The sequence below is a fragment of the Centruroides vittatus genome, unplaced genomic scaffold, assembly GCF_030686945.1.
Source record: "Centruroides vittatus isolate TY-2023 unplaced genomic scaffold, ASM3068694v2 contig_1215, whole genome shotgun sequence".
Taxonomy (NCBI): domain Eukaryota; kingdom Metazoa; phylum Arthropoda; class Arachnida; order Scorpiones; family Buthidae; genus Centruroides; species Centruroides vittatus.
In genome coordinates this window covers 487,990-513,101 of record NW_027120777.1, presented here as the reverse complement: position 1 = coordinate 513,101, position 25,112 = coordinate 487,990, and the positions used below count along the sequence as shown (strand labels likewise).

At 24.4% G+C, this 25,112-nt stretch overlaps 1 protein-coding gene across 2 annotated transcripts in view; it reads left to right on the top strand.

Moving 5' to 3' along the window:
- The window catches only part of LOC136986781 (uncharacterized), a 110,989-nt gene continuing 85,877 nt past the window's right edge, over positions 1-25,112 (top strand). For both annotated transcript variants that reach the window (XM_067284416.1, XM_067284404.1), the window contains exon 1: positions 1-215. The gene's annotated coding sequence lies outside the window, so the exon portion shown is untranslated. The remainder of the gene's footprint in view (positions 216-25,112) is intronic.

Below are 25,112 nucleotides of genomic sequence, written 5' to 3'. Positions count from 1 at the left end.
TTTTGAATCGTTTGGTGACGCATCTGTTCCACGGAGAGACATTTCGCGATGTAGGTAGTGGAATGTGTTGTTTTTTAAGCATCGTTTTCAGTTAAATGCTGAAAAATCGAGTTTCTTTTGTGTTTGAATTTACTCGGTGGTAATCGTGAAGTCTAAAGAATCGTCAGAAATATTAGATACTAATAATCGGAATGTAGAGACGAGAGGACTGGTTGGTAAGTAGATGGAAAATTTGTTTAGGGTGTTGTCTCCCGTTTCTCGTGTGGGTTTAATCATTTTTATCGTTTAAAAATCATATTTTAAAGTTAATTAAGTCGTTTGTAACCGGTTTACAGATTTCTGCCTTGGTAAACTTAATAAGTGAAATTGAAATGTTTTGATTTTAATCATGTTCTGTTTCATGTGTCTTAAGATATAGCAAAATCTCTCAATTTCTTTTTTATTTATTTTATTTTAAATTACCTAAGATGGTTTAGATATTTATAAAGAATTTTTTAATTTTTGTATGATGTAAAAGGATTAAGAAGTAAGAAAAATTTATTTTGCATAACAGAGAGACTTTCTTGCAAAATTTACTGTGTTTTAACTGCTGTTCCGTTGGTCTTCTCGTTGATAAGTAAATTGGTACGGTTATGGCTCCGAACGGAACCTTGTCGGAGCTATAGACCGTGCCCGTAGGAATAAAGTCAAAAGAACTGGTGGTCTACTTTGCAAGATTTTAATATGTGAATGTTTTGTGTGACGGCAATATATATATTGCCAGTATGAGGTACGTGCGGGATTAACCTTTCGGTACAGTCTATACGTTAAATAAAAAAATGCCAGGAATTGATGGTTACCTTTGTGAGATTTTAATATGTGAACGTTTTCTTATGTCACGGTTCTGTTTTATTCCATTTATTTCGGTTTAACTACTATTCCGTCGATCTTTTTAGTAGGCAAGTAAATTAGTACAATTGCAGCTCCGAAGGAGGTAGTTGGAACCTAATCGGAGCTATAGACTGTGCCCGTAGGAATAGTCAAAGGAATTCTGGTGATCTACTTGTAATCTTTTGCGAGATTTTAGCACACGTATATTTTCTTATGTGACTGCAATATATAAATCGCTAAAGTTTCTCGACAGTGCAAGTTGCCTGCAGATTAATCTTTCCGTAAAATCTGTACGTCGAAAGAATAATAGAGATAAATGGATCGTATAGTGATGGCATACTTTTGATGCATCTGTTTTAAGAATTTCTTAATTAGCTATTTGTAATTGTTAAATTATTTTGTTAAGTTAAAATAAAACCTTGTTTTCTTGTAAAATAAATGTGCCATGAAAGAATTTTTAAGATTTAATTTTTGTATGTTTAATATACTTTTAAAGTGAATGAAATTTATCTAATTGCTAACTTGTTTTTTTTATATTTTTTTAAAGTTATAGATTTAATGTTGCATATTAATGCTAAATTATATTATTATTCAAGTTTTATATTATTATTATTATTATTATTATTATTATATGGTATGTTTGATTGAGATTCTTAATGAGAAGCATGATTAAGAATTTCTTTAATGGACTGGTCTGTTAGACAGATGTAAAAATGAGGTCTGATTTTGTACACATTTGAATTAGGTGACTTAATTTTTATGAATGAGAATATAATATAGCCTACTTGAATAATAATATAAATGACTTTAATAATGATTAAATTTATTTTTATAGTAATGCCAAATATTTAGAATCAAGAATGGTATATCAACCAAAAACAGATTTTTATACCAATTTATCTGTATGATGATTGTATATATTATATTTTTTTAAAAAGCAATACAAAAAATCGAAATATAATTTTTATGTAAGATTACAATCTTTAAAATAAATATTTTGATATTGTTCTAAAATCTTTAATACTAGATGAAAGACTGTAATTTTGGTTGATGTTATTCTCTTGTTACTGACTTTTGTTTATAAATATTTGTAAATTTCTAAGCTAAGTATAATATATAATGATTCAAAGTTGATATGAGATATCTAGTTTATAATTTGAATTTGTTTGTTTTTGATTAAACAATTATTTAACTAGAAATAAACTTAATTAAAATAGAAAATTATTACTGATTATTACAGATCAATAATCAATGATTGGAAAAAAAAGGTAATAAGTGTTAAATATGAATTTAATATTTTTTTATTAACAAGACATCAACAAATCAAGGAATGAATTTGGTTGCTTTATCTAAAGCAGTGGTTCTTAACCTTTCTAGTGGTCAGCACCCCCTTGAATCTGAAAATAAGCTCTTGCACCCTCCTTAAAAATGTGTGTATATTTTTTATTTAAGAAAAAACATTTATTGCATAAACAAATGCCATGTTTATTTACAATATATATTACTATATAACATAAAAAGCAATATTTAAATTTTAATGGCTAAGTTGTTGTTGTTTATTCATAATAATTCTATTAAAACGAGACTCTTTTTTTGAAAGAGCCACGCATAAGTCATCAGATGCATTTAAGCGATTTCTGGCTTTTGTTTGATGTGCAAAAGTGCTGAAAATCCCATTTCACAATGGTAGGTGGTGGCAAATGGTAAAAGTGTCTCTAGTGCTGCTTTTGCCAGTTGTGGATACAGTAAGCTTCTAACTGTTTACACCAGAACTGTTCTAAGTCTAGTTTTTCAAATTCCATTTCCATACACACTAGCTATTTTTTTTTTAAATTTTTGAAATTTCTCTCGCACCCCTGAGGGTGCATGCATCCCAGGTTAAGAACCACTGTCTAAAGTAAATGTAACAGGATATTAAATTAATAACTTTTACTTTTGTTAATTTGAAACTGTTTTAGTTTATGAAACAGTTTAATTTAGTTACTAAGCTAGACAATACAGTCAAAGTTTTTAATGCGGGCGATAGGAACGCATTAAAACAAGACGCAATTAAAAAAAATCGCACGAAACTTCATGAATGGCTGTAAATAATAGTTTTCGCCACACAATTAAAAAATATTTTTTTAATGCGGTCAACAGGGACCGCATAAAAAAAAGTCTCACATAGAAAATAACTCAAAACCGTACGAAATAGAATTTATTGACAACAGATGTCAGCACTTGACTGCATCGTCTGGTCTATCGTCTGTTTTACATATTTTTGTCCAGGTGGTGTTTTGTTGACTTAAAAAGAAAATTATTTCATTTTTCGCATATTCATGCAATAATATTACTATAATAAGTGCATTTATGCTATAATAAGTTTATTTAGCTATAATAAGTCAACGTGAGACATGACAAATCGCACGAGACTAGTCGCCAACTATACCGCACAAATAAAAAATCGCACAAAAAAACCCGCATAAATTAAAAATTCGCATTAAAAAAATCGCACAAATAAAATCGCACATAAAAAGAGATTTAGTTACTAAGCTAGACAATATGTAAATAATAATGTCTGGCTTAGAAAGTAACTTGTTTACAAAACAAAATGTAATTGAAAATAAACTCTAGAGATTCTTTATATAAATGAATGTTGACATTTGGATTGAATGTAAATATTTCATTCATTTCAAATTTAATGCAAAAGTTTTTATTTTAGAATATCTTGTAGATTTATTTAATTTCAAAAATGCATCAAGTCTGGTTTACCTTTACTTATGTGATTTATTTAATGCTAAACGATTGCTTTATTATTGGGCATAATTTGACAGTTTACTTAACATTAATTAAATATTGAGTTGATGGATTTATTATAGATTTATATTTTTCAATTCACAAAATTACAAAAAAGTACTCTTTTTAATTTTAATTTCTTTGAATAAAATTATTAATATATAGCTTAAATTGTTTGACTTTCCAGAATGATTTAAAACAAATGTTTTTCCTAACAATGCATTAAAAGTGAAGATATATTTATTGTGAATAAATTGTAACTATATCTTTATACATGTTCATGTTACAATTTCAACAAACAGATTTTCATTAATTTATAACTTATTTGAAATCACTACATCAACAGATCCTTAATAATAGAACAATTTTTAGAATAATATAAGAAACAATTTCAATTTAAAAGCTGAAATCAAAATGTAAATTGCTTAAAATTGAATATTAAAAATTAAAAAAAGCAACATATTTACAAAACATTGGTACACTTAGCTGTAATAATACAAATAAATATATATCTTTTGATATAATTTATGAATTCATTATATAAATGAACAATTATAAATTTCGCAATAACTATTTTCATGAGTTTAAACAGAAATTTGATTAAATTATAATATATTGAAAATATGAAATTTTTTGCAAATACTCAAGTTTATCATCATCAAGGATAGATTTTATGTACCAAATTGCAATTATCTGGTTAAATTCCTACGATTTGTTTGATAAAGAGGAAAATTGGACCTGACCTTAAAGTTAATTTACAATGAAAAAGATGTTAATAATTGTTATCAATTAATGTAAATCAGCAAAATTGCAGGTCACCATTAGTCAGTAAAATATAACATTATGTTGAATAATTTATATTGATGTATGAAATCTATCTAACATAAATAGTATTGATTATTACATCAAATTATATGTATATAGTTGAATTTGTTATATATAACAATATAAAAACTATAAAAACAAAAACTCATAAAAACTATATACAGGTGTATATATATAGTTTTTATGAGGTATATCATAAAAAAATGAATTCTCAGCTACATTGATCATTCAATTAAAGAGTTAACTGAAGTATGAAATACTATGTAAACATATCATTTGATATTTATATTATGCATTTTATGTTTACAAATTTATAAAATAAAGAAGAATTTTTTTTCTCCTTTTCTGTTCATAATAGTCAAGATATTATTTGATTGAAATTATGTTAGCTTAATTCAAAAAATGTTAATAAAATAATTTTTATTACTGGTAATGTTTACTTGAAACTGTATCATAATAGAATTATAGACGTGTTTCTTCTCTCAATGATTAACTAATTTGATTCACAACTTAAAAATTCTCTTGCTTTTATAATTTATGCATATCTAATTGTTGACTTTAAAGGTTAGTCATTACTTTAAATTTCAGTGTTTTCATACACCATTAGGATAACTGATTAAATTATAAGCAAATTAGATGATTCTTATATTGGCTGTTTTGATTATTAGATTAAGGTTCATAGAATTGAAAAACAAACTCGAACAGTAAATTTCTATTTAACACTCACTCTTATTTTTGTATAAATAACTTGATTATTATTTTATTTCTTGAAAGATTTATTAATTTTTTATTATTAAAATCAACACGTATTTTTCATAAATTGTATTTGAAAAACAAAAAAAACACTGTTGAATAATATATCGATAAATATAAATTTTATCATAATTTAGAAGAAAGTAAATTATGGAATTTTGAAAGATGTAAATAGAAAACTTTATAAATAAATTAGGTTTATAAATAAATTGACACATTTCACAGTGACTGATTTATCAGAAACAAGTTTGTATGTATGATTTAGTTCAGTAATAAAATGTTTTCAAAAAATTTTCTACTGAAAATATTAGTTTTGCGTATCAGATTAACTTCTTAATTATAAAGAAAGCTTTTTAGCACCTTCTTTCTTATAAATAAAATTTCCTTTTAAAATTAAACATCATTAATGATGATTTTATATTTTAGTTTATCAATAAAAAATACATAAAAATAACATTTTTATCTATAAAATATCTATCTATAATTAAAAATTAAACACTAAACGTTTTACTTGATTAAAAGGTTTCATGTTTAATTTCATTACTTAATATACAGTATAAATTATTATAAAACAGAAATATGATATTTAATCCACATGGAAATAGAGAATTATTAATAAATTTCATACGATAAAAAATTGTTATTTAATTTTTTTTAAATTACTAATTCTAGAAATAATTAATGACTTCTTATAAAACTTTTAATATTAAAACAGTGTATAAAAAAGAACACAACAAAAATTTTTTCTGATTTTCTACCGAAAATGTATATTTTCAAACATCGGACACTTTCGATAAGCCATTATCTCTATGTGTAATATTTATTAAAAGAACTTGAGTTAAATTAACAGTTTTGAACAGTATTATGTCAAATATTGCAGAAATTCATATTTTTGCTATTAAATATTTGAATCTCAGTGTAGTCACTCTACTATTTTATCAATATTAGCCAAAATATAGCCTGTTTTCTACATTTGTTCATAATATTTTATTAGAAATTTATACAATTTATCAATATTTCTGGATAAAAGTAAATAGGTCATTCTAACAATGTTGTTTCAAATTCTTTTAAAAATATATTATAAATGATGACAATGTTGAATAGGTTTTTAAAAGTCAATATTAATTTATTTTATTTATGGTTGGAATTATAACCTGAAACATATTTAGGTATAAAATAAAAATTAGTCATAAAAATGGCATTTTATTATTGTATTTTTCAACTAATACATAATAATAAAATGTTCTGTTTTTATTGAATATCGTTTTATTATTGTAATTTTATTTTTTGATAAATTTTTAAGGAAGTTATGTATATATATTTATATATTCAACTGTATAGGGTAGCAAAACATACATCATCTGATATTTTTTTTATTTTTGTTTAAATTTCAAAATAAATTTATAAATTATATTTTATTTTAAATCTTTACATTTTTTTTATATTACACCTGGAATATATTTGAGAAATGTTCACCTCAAGCATTAATACATAGTTGGGCCCTTTTTTATAGCATTTTCCATTACGTTTTGGAGTGTTTCTAGTGTTTTTAATTTAATGTTGTCCTTTAATTGTTGCAAAATGTTAGGCTTATTTGTGTAAACCTTTCCCTGTAGATAGTCCCATAGGGGGAAAGTCTAATATCATCACATCAGACTGTCTTACTACTAGCAATGGAAAACTACTGTATGAAGAAACTAAACAACCTGATAAAAGTTCTTTAGGATCTGGATTGTTTCTCAAACTGTGATAAATTAAACTATTCTACTGAAACTTTGCATCCTAACAAAATACTGGGAGGGAATGTCAGAAAATAAATTCACACCTTAAAAATCAACTGCAGCAAAAAGTTTAATGAAACAAAAATGTTTTCAACCTAACACTTAAACAATTCATTGGATGTTCTTTTTATTCAACTAAATTCTATTTTGGAATACTCTGCATCCTGTAGTTTGAAGTCATTTAACTGGGACAATAAAATCTCCTGGATTATCTCTGTTACAATTCAAATTTTTTTTTTTTTTATTAAACATTAAAAGAAAAAATTAGGATGAATAGAGAGACATTTATCATACATTCTTGAAATGTGCACTAATAAAATAATTCAAATTTACAAAGACATTAGAATGACAATTTTAAAAATGAGATAAAGATAGTTTTAACATCTTTGTAATAAATATTCTTGAATTTTAAGGTTGACTTTTTAAAAGAAATATCTTAGGTTAATTCAACTTTTTCAGTATTTGTTTTCATGATTATAAATAATACCGTATTTTACGGACTATAAGACGCTACGGACTATAAGATGCACCTGAATTTTGGAGGCAATTTTTCGAAAAAAAAAGTGCGTCTTATAGTCCGTAAAATACGGTACCTACTAATTTATTTTCTAAGTTAGAATGTTTAAAACATTTGATGTGGTCAATTTACTTGCAATGTAATTTATTTCTAAAAATCAAGTTAATTTTGTTTAGTTATTGTGCATCCAATCGAATCTTTGTCTTTTGTCATTTCTGTTCGGTGAATTACTGTTAATGCTTTCAAAAAATAATTTTTATTTCAAATTTTTGTATTGTGTCGAATAAAATAAATGAACCAGTCGTTAAATTTTTATTATTCCTAATGAAGATTATGGAAAAAGCAATTTAGAAATATAAGATGAGAGCAATTTGAAAAAGATGATTTGAGAAATGATTTGGTTTTATTTCTGAATGTATCTTCATTTTAGTTGTAACATAAATATTTTTACCAATTTCTTCATTCATACATTGTTAAATTGTTTAATACTCAAATATATGGTAAGAAAATTTATAATTTTTTTATATATATTATTATTTTTAAAAGAATTAAAAAATTGTACAAAATACTTTGTTATAAAGAATCAGATAAATAAAATTTTATGTAATAAATTAAGAAAATATTTTATGCATTCTAAGTGTATTTACTTCATGTTACATTTAACAATGCACATGCAGAAATGTTAATTCCTTATATTTTTACTACAAGATGACATTTTGAATTATAGAGTAAAGAATGAATTTGAATAAAAATTTCTGGATTTATACATATACATATATATATATATATATATATTATGTGATATTGTGTGATATATTATATATTATGCATGTGTGTGTGTATATATATATTATATACAGTATTCACTTATAATGGAATTATCTATAATAAACCAACTTCAAAATTATGAATGAAACACCCATAAGAGCAATTTTTTTAATTACTGTAATGAACAATATTTAGGTTAAAAAACAAAAAGCTCATTATGAGTATGACAATAACCATGTGTATAAAAAAATATTCTGAAGTTACTATTAAGATTTGGAGTTTTTGGTAAAAGTTTTTTTTCTGGAAGCATGATGGGAGTAACATAGCAACTTAATACACAGCCAACATTGGAATAGATTTATACAATTTATGCTAATGTTAATTCTGTTTGGAGTTGCTTCTCTTTATCCGATATAAGCTGTTGTCATTAGATAGCAAGGATTTTAACTGTTTGTGCTAAACATTTGTACTGTAGGATTTATTATTTTATTATCATCATTAATTAAATTTGCTACTTTTTATATATTTTTAATTTATTTTATATATTCTGTAATACTGAATATATTATGTAAACATTAACTGTATGGTAGCAAATAGCATCATGTTAGAAAGTTTTATGAACAGAAATGAACTTCTAATGAACAGAAATGGACTGTTTGATGGCTGAACAGTTAAGCTGTCAGATTCTTGCTTTGGGGATCTGGATTGAATCCAGATGGTGAATCCCAGTAATTTTTATGAGGTGGTCTGTTCCATATATGCTAGGCCTCATCTCTTGGCACTTGGTTGAATCCATGATATGCTTGATAAAAATGCTCTCTTAATGCCTACAGGACAGAAAAATTAAAAAAAAGGAAAAAATTGTTTTCTTTGTAAATTTTACTACATTTATTGTTGGCTTTACATATTTTTATGTATTTCTTTTATATGAGTTTCTGTTTTTATGTATTGTGTATTTATATATTTACATTTGTTATGCATTGCATGTATCTTAGTTTCTTTTGATTGGGAGTTTATTATTGAGCTGGTTTTCAAAAATTTTCAAATCTATAAATTCCCACTGATATCTGATTTGTCTGTGTGTCTATCTGTCCTTTCTTAATCTTGAGAACAGAGTTAGATAAATAAAAGTTAAGACCAGATATGGAAAGCTTATAGTTAATAGGGACAGGAGGCCCTATTAACTATATACAAACTTCTGGTCCAAACCATTATTTCAATTAAAAAAATTTTCGTTAGATAGATGACTGGCATGACTGTATTGTTAACAGGAAAAGTATGATGTTCAGGGCAAGACACTGCTAAAATTGAGAGCACTGTGATGAAAAATTGTACCCCGACATTGTGACAATGTCACAATAAATAATTTCTCATTTTATTGTTATTTTGTGGTGTGACAAACATTGCTTTAAAGCAATGTCTTACTTATTTATTTATTAATTTAATTTACAATCTATTTCAGTACATTTATTGTAGTTAAGTAAACTTTACAAATATAACTGTAGTAGTTTTTTATATTCTGTCATATATGATAGAGAATCAACTAGTATTAATAGACAAATCAAAGAACACAAGCTTTTTATTGCACTTATAATATTTAGTCATATGCAACTACATTAAATTGTTTTTAGACAAAGGGCCCATACAAACATTATAGGAAATGGATCTTGATTGATTTGACTGAATCTTTGATATTTAGAGGTTCTAGTGGTCCTGTACAAAAGTCCCAATAGCACAAAATCAAATATATATTTTTGTGTTATAAAATATTCTTGTTAGATTTGTCACAAAAAATCCCTCATATATTTGAACAGTGATATTGCATTTATCAGCATTTTCTTCTACATCTGTTTGAGTTATTTGCTGTGGAAGAATTGCTTCATTGCAAATGATTTCTGACAACCATATTAATCTATTTCAGAATTATGGAAGTTAATAAATTGATATTAATAAGGAAGAATTAGCAATTCTTTTTTTTTTTTTATTCTATCTTAGATAGAAAAGATATTAGACAATGTAAACTATATTAATATAAAAAGAAAAGAAAAATATATGCTTTTTCTAACTTCAAGAACAAAACTTTGAGGAAACAAGTACAGTCAAATCTCAGGGTTCAAACTTAATTCATTCCTAAAAGTTGTTCAAAAACAAATTTTTCCATAAGAAATAATGTAAAATGGATTAATCCATTGCAGACGCCCAAAACAAAACAGTTTTTTTTTTTTTTACTTTGTTAACTGTATTTTATGCATAAAATGCATATAAAAGGCAATATTGTATTATATATAATATTACATCATTTATATCAATATTTATTATTTATATATATTAAAAGTAAAATGTTTTGATTTCAGTTGGCAGTGAAGGAACAAACACTTTACAAATAAGTGCTATAAACAGAAACTCAACTCTGACTGCCTGCATGTAATGCAGGCAGAGTTGAGTCATGCAAAATAACTGAATCAATCAAGACTGACAACAAATACTTTATCCACATTTTCTGACATATTGTGTTTCAATTGATTTTATTTTATTTTATTTTTAGTTTTAGTTTTAGTTTCAGTTTTGGCGTAAAGGACAGTTTTAATTATTATTTTATTCTTTTAAATTTAATTACTGTATTATTTTTAGTTTAATTAACTGGCTACTTAGTATTAATAAATATATATTATAATATTAATATTTAATAATACTATATTAATAAATTTTTATCAATTAATTTAACTTAAGCATATTTAACCAAGAATTCTTGACTGCCATTTATATTACACAAATGTCAATTAAAGTGGTTTTTATCAAGTAATTTGATTTAAATTCAACTGTGGCACATACTGAAAACTGGAAATAGTATCTTTCCCTTGTGTGCATTGAAATTAATTGTTGGAACGAGGCAAAGCTGAGCAACGAATAACACTTGACTTCATGCAACCCTTGTCAACATCATAACTCTAGAATGAGTTGTTCGATCTTGATGAAATTTTCTAGGACGACTCATCATCATTCAAGGATGAACCAATTAAAATTTCAACTCTCAAAAATGATCCATTTTTGTAGATCTGAAGATAGGGGTCAAAACAAAGATTGCATTTTTCTTCAGTATTAGAGGTCAAAAAGAGTTGACTAAGACTACGTCCTATGTGGCAGCATCTATTTATTGAGCCTATTTATCCAGAGATGAACTTGACCAGTTCCAAATGGCAGTAGACTATATCCGACAAACGAACAAGTTAAACAAAGCAACGAAGACTACTTGCAGTCAACTGGGTGCCCTGTTGCTTACACAGCATCTGAAAACACTCCAGATATTGCCCTGCCTTCATCCAAAGATGACTCAGCTCCAAGCATTTTAATCTCTCAGTTAATGCCAGAATCATGCTGAGAGTCAACTTATGGGTTCAAGGTCTTGTCAATAGTTCACTAGGAACTATACGTTACATTATATATGCTCCTAAAGCTTGCCCTCCAGCTCTTCCTCTGTTTATTTTAGTGGAATTCGATAGCTATCAGGGACCTTTCATCTATGGTAATTGTTTCCAATAATCCCCATAACATGCTCTTCGAATGATGGTAGTATATTGTGATCTCGTAGACAGTTTCCCCTTACCTTAGCATACTCTATGACTATACATAAATCACAGGGATTAACTCTTCCAAAAATCAAAATAGATATAGTTAAAAAAGAGATGACTATCGGTCTTACCTAAGTTGCATTCAGTTGAGTGAAAAAATAACTGACACAATATTTTTAAACAGTTACAATAAAGATTGCTATGAGTCAATCTGTAAGTTCAAGGCCCATAATGATAGACAGAATTTCATGATACATTGGCATAGCAATTAATTAATGGCTTATTCTGATTTTATATTTGTACAGTACCTTTAAGTGATACAGTAGAAATCAAATATATTGTTGAGAATGAATGATTCTTTCTCTCTTTTTTCCCTCATAATCTAGAAAATGAAGGTGCGAGCAGCCTTGCTCTGGCTACACGCTTATATAGCATTACTTAACTAGTTTAAATAGCAATGTCATTGATGATTTGTATTATGACACGAGGTGATTTCAGTATCACTAACCTCTGAACCAATAGTCCTGCCATTAATTAATTGAGTTGGTGAATTTCTTTAATATAGGAAGTATAGGAAGTTGATCATCAGTGGCCAGCTCTTCTAAGTAGCTTGCTCAGCAACCAAGTTATCATATGGCAACTGGGGCAAAAAGAGTTCAAAATTTTGTTCGTAAACCAAACTCTTTGAAAAGTGAGGCATTTGAATCCTGAGGTTTGAGTGAGTGTACTTATACAATAATAAGTATATGCTTCAAAATGGCCAAATAGAGTTCCTGTTCAACTGTTATCAAGTCTCAGCAGAATGATTCTCTTGCAAGAAGGACATTTGTACATCACATAGCAATGTGTGCTATATTGCTAGTGTAGCAGGAATCCAAACAGTACATGAATAAAGCCTTGCATGTATTACATAGAGAATGATTTCTCCACAAGGAAGTTCAGATAATGCATCAAATATTAATAATGTTTGAAAACATATCATTTTATATTTAGAAACAAAAAACATTTAGGATTTCACAACATGTGCATGAATTATGCTGTTTTTGCATCATTGACATGGAATAACTCATGACTTGACTTTGTGCATATGGAGACTTTTTGATCATGATTAGAACTATAAAATATGAAAGATTCAGCCAAATTCATCAAAACATATTTCCCATAAGGTTTGTGCAGAGTTCTTTAATTATATTAATTGTATTTAATTAGAAACTGTTTACATATTGTCTGGAATTAAGAACATCCTAAATATGATAAAACATATAACATTTTATAATATCCAATGAATATCAGTATAGATTTTAAAAGCTATTAATGCTTAAACAAAGATTTTCCCATTTAAATTTTATCCCAAAATTAATAAGTATAATAGTAAGAATAGCATAAAAGTAATAGATATTAAATATATATAAACCAGCCAGCCCGATTAATTAAGGTTGTCATTTGGTTTAGTAATAGACATTAACTTATCTATAACTTTAGTGCTTTTTATTTATATTGGAAATTATTACATAAAATATATTTTGCATATTAATACAGTAGACACTCATTAATTATATCAAGCATGTTAGGAGACAAATCAAATGAGGAGTGATAAACCAGATGGCATGATATGTCCAATCTATCCATCTGTTTTGCCTATTTTCAATCTCCATTCTGACTTGTTTTTTTTTATGGGTTGTATATATACAATGGGAATTTCAAGCTAATGATAGAATAAGGTAATATTTCCTTGACTGTAGAAACTCAAAGGCAGCTGATTTTTTAAAAGAAATTAATGACTAAGATGCTTTTATATTTGAAAGACAAAAAAAATGCATGATATATCTGAATGAGTGATATAACAAGGGCTGTTTCATTAATATTTTATTATGTTAATGATACATACCAGTAATTTTTGAAATTTACACAAAGATCATACATTTTAAAAAACTAAAAATAAAATTATAGATAAAATGAAAGAATCCCAACAGATATATTAAGATTTAAATGTAATTTAAAACTTTTTTTGGGATTTAAAATTCTATTTAAATAATTTGCTTTTCCTAAAAAAGAAGTTACTTTAAATTATGTAAATATTATTTTGAAATATGTAAAAATTTCATTTTTAAATTAAACATTCCTGTTGCTAAAAAAGAAGAGTTTATCAAATAGTTTCTGAGATGGAATTTAAAATTAACTTAAAAATGTTCAGACTTTAATAGTATTAACTCCTAAAAGAAAAGTGGAAATAAATTTACTTTTTTTTTTTTTTATTAAAATACAGTATTCATTTTTTTCTTGTATTTTAAAAAAGAAACAGCATAATAATGCAATTTAAAATATTTTTATAAATTAAAAACAATTTGTTAGAAAATATTCTAAATTCAGAAGATGTATAAAACTGATTATTCTACAAACATTATATATTACATATTTAATAATTATCACTCTTAATTACATTAATTATTAATAGTTTAAATGTATTATAGTTGGATAATTTTACATAAATGCCACACAGTCTGTATAAATTCATGTAAAAGATTTCCCAAAAAGATGTTACTGTATAGAAACCTGATATATACTATATATATATATATATATTCATTAAACATAATTTTTAACATTAAAGTTAAGCTATGAATTGAAAATAAATAAATTGAAATTGTTAAGATTTGAAAGGACAATTAGGTTAATTGAAAATGAAGAATTAGGTTTACATAAAACAAGAGAAAAATAATCAGAAGTAAGTGTAGAATTTATGTATGTTGTGGGAGGTTTCTAACTCATCAAATATATTTAGAGAACCACATGTGGTTAGAATTGATTAGATTTGGATCTATTAAAATAAAATAAATTAGAAATTAAAACATGTCCAGATCATTAAGGATAAAATTAAACAAAAATTTATCATAAATACTATCAATCAACAAATCTATTTCTGTCAATTACAACATCATTGCTTTTCTTTATTTTCATTATAATCATGTCATTAGAACTTGATACAATAGAGATGAAATAGAACAATTTGCTTTAAATATTAAAGATATTTAAATTAATTTATTATGATATAATTAATAATAATATAATGCTGAAACTGATATGAATGTGTTAATTTATTTCTCTAGAGCAAAATAATTATATATCAGAAAAGAGGAATTTTTAAATTTATCTAATGACAGTTACACAATAATTTATTTAAATTATCTCAGAAATGCTTTTAATATTTCAAAGTTATTTATTGTACGAGACAATTTTTGTTATATTTTAAAGAATTCTTGCATCAAAATGATTCTCTTTTTATGTACAAAGAGAATCTTTTGGTGCATGAATATTAATGACAAAAATCAGTACATTACAGGAAATAGTTTTGATGTATTTTTCTTTGTTTATGAAGTTTCTTTAATAATTACTTTTCTCAGACTTCAATGCCTGTCTAATAAATGAAACTTGACATTTAGTTTTTTAATATATTGAATTTCTCAAATTATAAATGCAAATTTTACAACTATTAAATTCTTATGTTAGAGCAAAGTTTGGAAAAAATTATTCTTTTAGTGTTCATCATCATTTTTAATTTCTTAATGATAAATTATAGAACTTCAATTAAATAAGGCAAATAACAAAATAGTAAAGAAGTAGAGAGTAAAATTTCTTTACTACTATTTTTTTGGCAGTTTGATTTATTATTTTCAAATTCTGGAATATAAAAATTGCAAATTATTAAAGGAAATTTTATTAATCAGGTTTCTATTCTTTGGAATGTTTCCATTTCTAAAAAATGAAACATAGTAATTAACAATTTCATGTTCTTAATTTGTTTTTAATGGCATTAATGCATTTTGTTTTACTGTGATTTTATATTTTTTTATAATATCACATGCTAATTGAGTAATGATATGAGCATATGATGATTGATGCAGTAAAATATTAATTTTGAAATGAGAAACTCCAAAAACTGGATGTGATTACTAAAATTAATACCCCAAAAAAACTTAAATCCAGTAAAAAATGGAATGTTTGTTAATGAGATAAACTTTTCCAACCATGTATAATTGCCATTTTTAATTTCTAGAACCTGAAGATGGCCAATATACATGGTTTCATGTTTTACTAGATTTAAGGTATTAATTTTATTAATTTTGAATTATATGGTATAGATCAGATGTTTTTCAACTCTCTGATGACTAAAATATATAACAGAAAATTCAGATTATTTTTAAAAATAGACTAATATGAAAGATAAATAGAACCAGAATATTGTGAAATATAAACAAAAATAGGTCTGAAAATAATCATTTAATTTTGTGCCAATTATTAAACAAGAAATTTTTCTTTATTAAAATATGCTTACAACATAAAGTAAGTTTTTATATTTGATAATTTATTTCTTAAATCATTCTTATTTTATATTAAGATTATGAAGAGAACAGTTTAAATTCCAGTTAGTTGACATTAATTCTTAAAATTATGAGTATGTGCATAAATAGGTTAAGAAAATATTTAAGCATATCTGACTATTTTTCAGAGATTATTAATAAAATAAAACATTAAGTTTGCAAAATAAGAAGAGGAAAGAATATTTAAGAGTTTTTTAAGATTAATGTTAAATAAGTAACGTTAGTAGGTAAAAATTTGTTAATTGATAGTAGCAGATTTTCTGTGAATAGTTACGTATTATTTTATTAAATTGATATAAATTTGATATAGAATTAAGTTATCCAATATGAAAAGCTTTATTTAATGTTCATTTACATGTTTTACATTACAAAATAGTGATAATTTTAGGGATGAAGACATTACATAAATTTAATTAGTTTAAAATTTAGTTTTATTCTTCTTATATATAAAAATTTTTAAATACTGGTATATAAAAAGTTGAGTCCACAGTTGACTATCAAATTTGGAGACATATTTTATGAAAACATTAGAAATTGAGATTTAAAATTTTATATATACAATTCATATGAGAATAATATAAAATATCATGAAACGCTTGACTTTATTTCTTTAAACTATATCAAATAATTCAGAAAAACATTTTGCTGGCAAACTGTAGTTTATAAAAACATTTACTGTAAGAGAGATTATTACAGAAATTAGTATAATTTTCAAAATAATTAAAATTTTATTGAACAAATGTAACGAAATAATGCTATCAAAACATTTGCTACTTTGAAATGAACTATGCTTGATTTCACCCCCCCCATTTGCCTTCCTATGTAGTATTAATCATGTTTAAATACTTCAAAAAAATAATATCGTTAAGTTAAAATTAATTTAAATTCTAATTTTAAAAGTTAATTTTAGGCTTTATAAAAAAAAAATTAAGGAATTACTTTTTAGATAGTGTGTTTTTAGCAATACATTACTTAAAGATTAGGATTACATCTTTTTACTTACACAAAATAATTATATTTATATTATTTACCGTATTTTACGGACTATAAGACGCTACAGACTATAAGACGCACCTGAATTTTGGAGGCAATTTTTCAAAGAAAAAAATGCGTCTTATAGTCCGTAAAATACGGTAATTATTTTTAAATTAAATTCATAAAATTCTTCATATCATAATTTTTGCTAAGACATTACTTAATATGAATTTTTTAGTATAAAATACTTACTACTTTTAGTTTTAAATGTAATAGATAAGCTCTAAAAAAATAGCTATTGATAATTTAAAAAATAAACAAACTTCTGGAATGCTGAAGAAGAAAATTTTTTTTTAATAGATAAACAATAAGAGGAAAATGTTTCATTATTAAATTAAAAGTAATTTTTTACTGTTTGCTTTTTTGGTTATATTACAAATTAGCAGTATGCACTAGAAGGCCACAGTTAAAAGAACTGTAAAATCGGATAAAAAGCTGATATTAAATAAACCATTTAATTTAAAAATTAAATTTATATTAAAACTTCAACGTAATTTTTAAAAAAATGTTCTTCATAATTACATTTCTTCATTTTTTAATATTTAATGTTGAATTTTTTAATATAATTTACTTTTTAAATTAAATAATTTTATTATTTGATTTTTTTTTCAAAATTTAGATTTTTCTTTCACTTAATTAAATGCTTAATTTTCAAAATTTTGTTTTATTAAACTTAAATTATAATTTTATTACATTATATTGTTGTTCATTGTTATGAATTTCCATAAATTCTGTAAAATTTTTAAATTGAATCTTTATTTTATTGAAAATAGTAAACTTTTAATTGTTATATATTGATTTAATTTGTTTTTGTGTAATATTAAACAGTGGCAAAATACTAAAATTAATATATAATTATACAACAAATTAATATATTTGATAATAATTGAAATAAATTTGCTTATATATTGAAAATTTATTAAATTATTTAAAAAATTTAAGATGAGTTGTAAATTATATTTTATTCATAGTTTAAATTATTAAATAAAACACTTTTTGGCTTGGAGACTCAAGCTATAATAATAAAACTATTATTTTTGTATTTTAATTAATATAAAATTTAAAAATAAAAAGCCACATTATCAGATAAATCTGATCAGAAATAGATGTTAATTTAATATATAATCTATGTAATTAGAGGAGAAATTGGTAATAAAATCATTTTAATGGAAAACATAAATTTTACTGTAGTAAGGCGTTTAATAGTCCAAACTATTGTTATTTAAATCAACAGATTAACAATGATATAAAAAAATAGATCTTGTTAAATCCAATTTAGTTATAACAATAAGTCTTATACCATATATACAGTATGTATATAATAAATTACTATACAATAATAATAATATCTAACATACTCAGAGTCACTGAGAGCTTTTACGGTGGCTTAAGGGTAAAGCGGGTCCTTTAATGGATTTCTTTGCTCTTTTTTTTCTTTTCTTTTTAAACAAATGAAATATATAGAATGTTTCTTTATTAATGAAAAGTAGTCTTAAAGATTTGATTATTTTGTTAGTAAAAATAACATTAATAAATAGGGATCCTAGTTGTTCCTACCTTAAGTTTTCTCCTGGCTATGTAAAAATCTCCAGCTTCCCCCCTTGATGGCACTGAAGATACTTGTAGATGATGATAATGTTAAAATGTAGCAGAAGTAAAAATTTGAAAGTTTTACTTTGAATTAAGTTTAGTGGTAAATTAATTTCAATATTCATTTATAAAAAATTAGCTAAGAATATATAATGTCGATGTTAAATGTGAAAGTAGTTATTTGATAATTATAAATGACTCTAAATGGAAAAAATTGAATATGTATTATTGAAGAAATTGAAAAATTAATTTAATAATAATATTTTTGTAGTAGTATTATATTGTTTTATGATTGAAAATATATTACTGAAACTGGTAATTTATATAATGGGGAAAAATAAAACACAAGATTCATATACATTGGTTAAATTCAATATTGACATAAGTTTCTAGGAAACAAGATTTATGTTTTCTCATGCAGTGATGATTCTCAGGTAAGGATATTTTGCATGTATGTATGTAAAAATAAAAATTGTTATTCAATATCACAAATTATTTTATAATATTTACACTATTCAATATAAAGTCAAAATTAAACCTATATGTGATATTAAACAATATGGGAACTATAATGATTTTTATTTAAAGTAATGTATTTGAACTTCTCAGTTTATCATTTGCCATTATTTAACTTGGGAACAATTTTAAATTTAGAACTGCTCTAAAAATGTAGTATAAATATCCTATATTCTTAGAATAGAAAGAAAACCAATGTTATAAATCCAGTGGAATTATTTATTACAACAAATGCTGTCAATTTTTTAAAAGCTATCTTCAGATTACTAAAATCAAGTCAAGTGTATTTTTTCATATTCAAATACAAAAAGACATTCAAATATATTTCATATTACTATATATTTGCTTTTGATATCATGAATATAACAAATGTTTTCAACCTTTTAAAAATTGAAATATTTATATTAAATAATTTTGTTGGATTTAAAACGATTTCTCTTTTGATGAACTTCAGTTTAATTCGGTGACGGCAAACCTTTTTTCTGAAGGTGTGTCAAAATTGAATTTAAAATTTCCAAGTCACAAGTCAAATATTTAATTTGCATAATTAAAACATTAAAAAATACAGTACTTACATGTTTTGTTTTATTTATCTTTTTAACTTATGTGACAAAAATTACACTAGATTTAATATAACTGAAAAGATTATGATTGCAACAAATACTTCATGTAATGAGAAATCTGCTATTGTTTATTTGATAATTACAAACCTCAAACAGAAAAATCAAGATTTTTCACAACAGCTTTAGGACCTGATTTCACACCATGTATGCAAAGCTTTGAAATCTAACAAATATATATTTTTTTATAAATTAGAAAAACCTAATACTGTCTAAACATTCAAAAGTACCTTGAAAATATTGAATCACAGATTTATCATACTGGTGTAATTGAAAGTAATTATACATTGTTAAGAAGATAAATATGCTAACTTATAAAAATACACATCTTTTACATTAAAGAAGAATGTATTTTAAATACAAAAATAAGATTCTTTATTTGAGTGAGCAATACTTATGCTATGAATCCGAATATGTGTGTGTATATACACTAACTATCAATATAACAATCAATTAAATACAAAATATATCCATGTCATTATGCATTTCATAGTTTTATTTTACAAAATAAATCTCTACTACTAAGAAATAACAACCCAACTACATTGTTGTACATTGTTGTTTTAAAGTAAAATAATAGCGAGGTTGAAGCCGAAGTTTTAAACGTGAAAACACGTATATCGGACGTCCAGCACCGCTTTCCTGTAAACCTAGAAGTTTGACAATGGCATTTGGAATGTTGTGCCTGATTCCACTGACTTTCCTAATACCATTGTCAAACTTCTAGGCTTACAGGAAAGCAGCACTGAATGTCTGACGTACATGTTTTTGCATTTAAAACTTCAATCTCAACCTCGCTAATATAGGAATAAGAATAAATTTATTAATAAAATAATAATTGATAATTTTCATTAAAAAAGCATTATTGACTTTTATAAATTTTTAAGAAACAAATATTCAGTAGGATTTTTGGAAAAAAGAAATCAAACTTTGCTAAATATTTGGAATTATGTGGAGTACACAAGCAAATGCCTAGAAATGTGCATAAGTTGAGAGAGAAACTAGATGTTATCTGAAACTTAACAATTTTTAATAATTTGAAATTAAGATTACTTTAAAGTTATTTTAAACATATTTTGATGTTTTTATTAAATAATTTTATGTGAATTGGATTCATTATTTGAATTTTATGTATGTTTGAATATCATCATTTTTTTTTGTACAACTGTGCAAGCTTTTTAAATCATTAAAAAACTTTTACATAATTTAGAAGTCTTTTTTTATTCTTAATAAACATTTCAAAAATTGATTTGTTTCATACACACACAAAAATAAACAAAAACTTAAGTTTCATATTTTGATAAATTATTTTAAAACATATAAACATAACCTTTAAAATAATAATGTTTAGTTAAATAATTTCACTAGATCGTAGAGATGAATTGTTATAATACAAATTAAATATAAAATTAATAAAATTTGCTTTTTGTAATTTCAGGTTTTATTAGTAGGCCTAATAAACTAGAATTTTCCAAAAGTTCATCCAAATATCATCACATTTTCACAGGTTTAATATTAGTTTAATGAAATATGACAATCTCATTTCATATGCAGTTTCATTTCTTACTGAAACTAGCGATAATCTGCTGTCAGTTGTGTTCTTTAAGAAAAAAGTTGATAATTCAGCAAAGCAAAATAACACATTATACCCGTAGTTTTTTCATGAATTTTACATTCATCTAGATCTGTTAGCAGAATTACAATATAATACAAATAGGATAAAATTTTCAAAACATTCTTTTTGTATGCATAAGATTTGATATTAGCTGTTCATCATGCATTTTATATCTTTCAAATTAAATATGATATCCATTTAAGTGAATTTGCCTTATTCATGTATTGAAAAGTAATTTTATGTTGCATTTGACATAAAATTTAAAAAGTTGTTACTGTGATTGATTTGAAGAGTCTGAAAATCGGTATGGGCTCTGTTGCAGATTGTACCTTTATTGAGGAGGATTGGCAGGAATTTCAATCCAAAATGCATTTAAATAAAATATCTGATATTTGTCTTCTGAATAATTCTGAACTCAGATGAGTGTCAGATTCAAAGGACATAACATTCATTTTATTCATCGAAAAAACCCCTTTGAAGTGGTTATAAAAGTGATTAAGAGGTTATGTTTAATAAATATATAAAAATATAAATACGACTATACAAAGATAAAACTTTGCTTGTGTCTTTCCTTCTCGCCATTCACTCCATCGGCCGTCCTTGTACTTTTTATTAATTTTTTACTTTGAAATGTGATATTATGAATGTGGCAATAACACCAGATGACGCTTTTACCTGATTTTACATTTCTTCTGCTGTGGCAGTAGCCTCAAAAGAAAGGTCGTCTCCGAGAGTTTGTGAATCGTCTAAGGACTGCCGACGGAGTGAACGGCGAGAAGGAAAGACACAAGCAAAGTTTTATCTTTGTATAGTTGTATTTATATTTTTATATATTTATTAAATGTAAATAATGCTGGCTGTGTACTTTTTATTAATTTTTTACTTTAAAAGGTTATATTTAATCAAACGAGTATATTAAAAAATAAATATGATTTTTTGGTAAGCTGATTTTGATGATGATGTAAAGTTAAATGAATATAGGAACTAATTGTTTTATATATTTATGGCTTCTTGGTTTATGAAATATGTTTTCTAACAATATACAGTATTTCAGAGTTACACGGTTGACGGAAACTATTTGCTATAGATATATTACAGTTACTGTATAGAAATTGAAAATCAATGGCTGATGTAATATTTTTAAAATTTTTTTTTTTTTCTGATTGTGCAAAATAATTCTGCATAGCCAAGAAAAAGTTTATAAAAATGATTTCCTAAAACATTTTCATAAGTGGGCTTTCTTTCTCTTAATTGAAATGGATCTTATATTTGGGAAATATATATATATATATATAATGATCAGATTTCTGATTTTTTTTATTATCATTATTATTATTATTATTAAATGATGTCATATTTCCTGTAAAATTTAGAAATTTTATTTCATTTAAAAAAATATGAAATATTTAAATTAAGAAAACTTTTTAATATTTTAATTATGTTTTTAATTGTTTAATTACATATTTGATTGCTGAATTCTTTCATGCGTGTATGAATTTTACATTTTTTTTCATTAGAAAATGACACAAATCAATCTATAAATTATTGTCCTTAATAAGTTTTTTAAAAGCTTATTAAGGACAACAACAATTGATAGATTGATTGGAATTTGAAGGAAAAAAAAAGATCTAAGGATATTAGATCAGTTTTTCTTGAGTCCTTATTTATTTAGTTCCACTTAAACTAAATATATTATAACTTTTCAAGACCAGTCTGGGTCATGACATTAATAGCAGCATAAGCACATAAATGACACACATTTTGTTTTTCAGTAGTTAAGTTTTGTTTTACAATTTATTTAGTTTATTTTTATTTTAATAGTTTTCTGTAATGTTATACCTAAATTGAATTAAATCTATATTGAACGGTTAAATTTAACTCATGTTAATAATGAAATTCATTGAAAACAAAATATATAAATTTTTTCTTATCTATAAAAATTTCTGGAAAAAAAAATTTGTATGGAAAATGCTACAAATAACATTCTGGAACTGCTCAAATAGAGATTAACCCTGAAAATCTAGACTATTGGCTAGAAATTAATCATGTACAATAGTCTACATTTAGACTAATCAATTGTAACTCAATATAGATAATTTTATATGGAATAAAATTAATTTTATTTTTGAAAATTATGTATATTCTTGAGTCATTTTTTAAATCTAGAAGATATATTACTTTTTTTCAATTATTTTAAGGAAAATTTTTCAAAGTAGTATATATTTTCTCTTGAATCACTTATATAAAAGCCATATTGCCATATTTCTGTGTTTTGGAGAAAACATTGTTTTATATTGAGGGGTGTGTTTGTGGTAATTCTTATGAAGCAGTAGTTATTGTACATTTATTAATTTTTTTCACTTGAAATGTTTATTAATAACAATAATGATATATAAATTAAAATTTATGAACCCGACTATTTCATTTAATATTTATAAAGACCAGCAGAGCATTAACAACATGATGTCATTAATATTCTGCTAAGTTTATTGGGATGAAAATATTTAGATAACCAAATAAGAAGGAAAAAGAACTATCAAATAGTTTATTCATTCATTCCTTGAACTTTCATCAATGCTGTTTTTGTTTTTGATATAGTATAACAGAAGACAATGTACTAACTTGTTTAATAACATGTTTGTGCAGTTCACTTGCTTGATTTTAGAAATATAAATTTAAAGTAAGTATAATTTTTCAATATTTGTGTTCCTGAAAATACAATTAAAATTGTTATATATTTCTAAAATTTTTTGAATACTTTTATTTGGATTATAATCATAAGAATGCTTCTTAATTAATTTTATATCTATACTTCTTTATATAAAATCAGTTTGAAATAGTATTCTTCAATTGAAATTAAGTTATAGATGATTTGATAAATAGTAAGATAAATTTATTATTTTATCTATGAAATCTTATCAACTGAACTGACTATATTAGTTTGTCTTTTGGTATCATTATTAAATTTTGAAGATTTTAAGATTTACTTAAAATATTTTTATTTCATGTTATTCTTGAAAGTAAATAGGACAGATAACATACAGGTGTAAAACTAATTTAGAAAAAAAAAAGAATTCTAATTGATAATATCAATCATTAATAAGTAAAATGTGATTTAACTTGGTAATATCAATGTATACAGAAAAAAGCTGGATGCAAATTGAAGAAAAGTAACACCAATAATCTAGCAAAGAAGGCAAATTTAATAAATGTTTTCTACCTTTTTAATGGTCACACAACTAAATAATTGATTGTTATAAGATGTTTATAAGTAAACTTAAATGGAAAGAAATATATTACATATTTGGTTTAAAGTTTTCATTTATGAATTAAAAAATATACATTATTTCATGGAAATATGATATGATTAAAGTTGTAATTCTACCATCTTATAAAAAAAAAAAAATGCTGAAAAGAGTGAATCATATTTATAAAGAATATAAAGCATTGTATTAAATGAAATTTGATTCACTTATCTTTATAGTTGTGAATGTTTTCT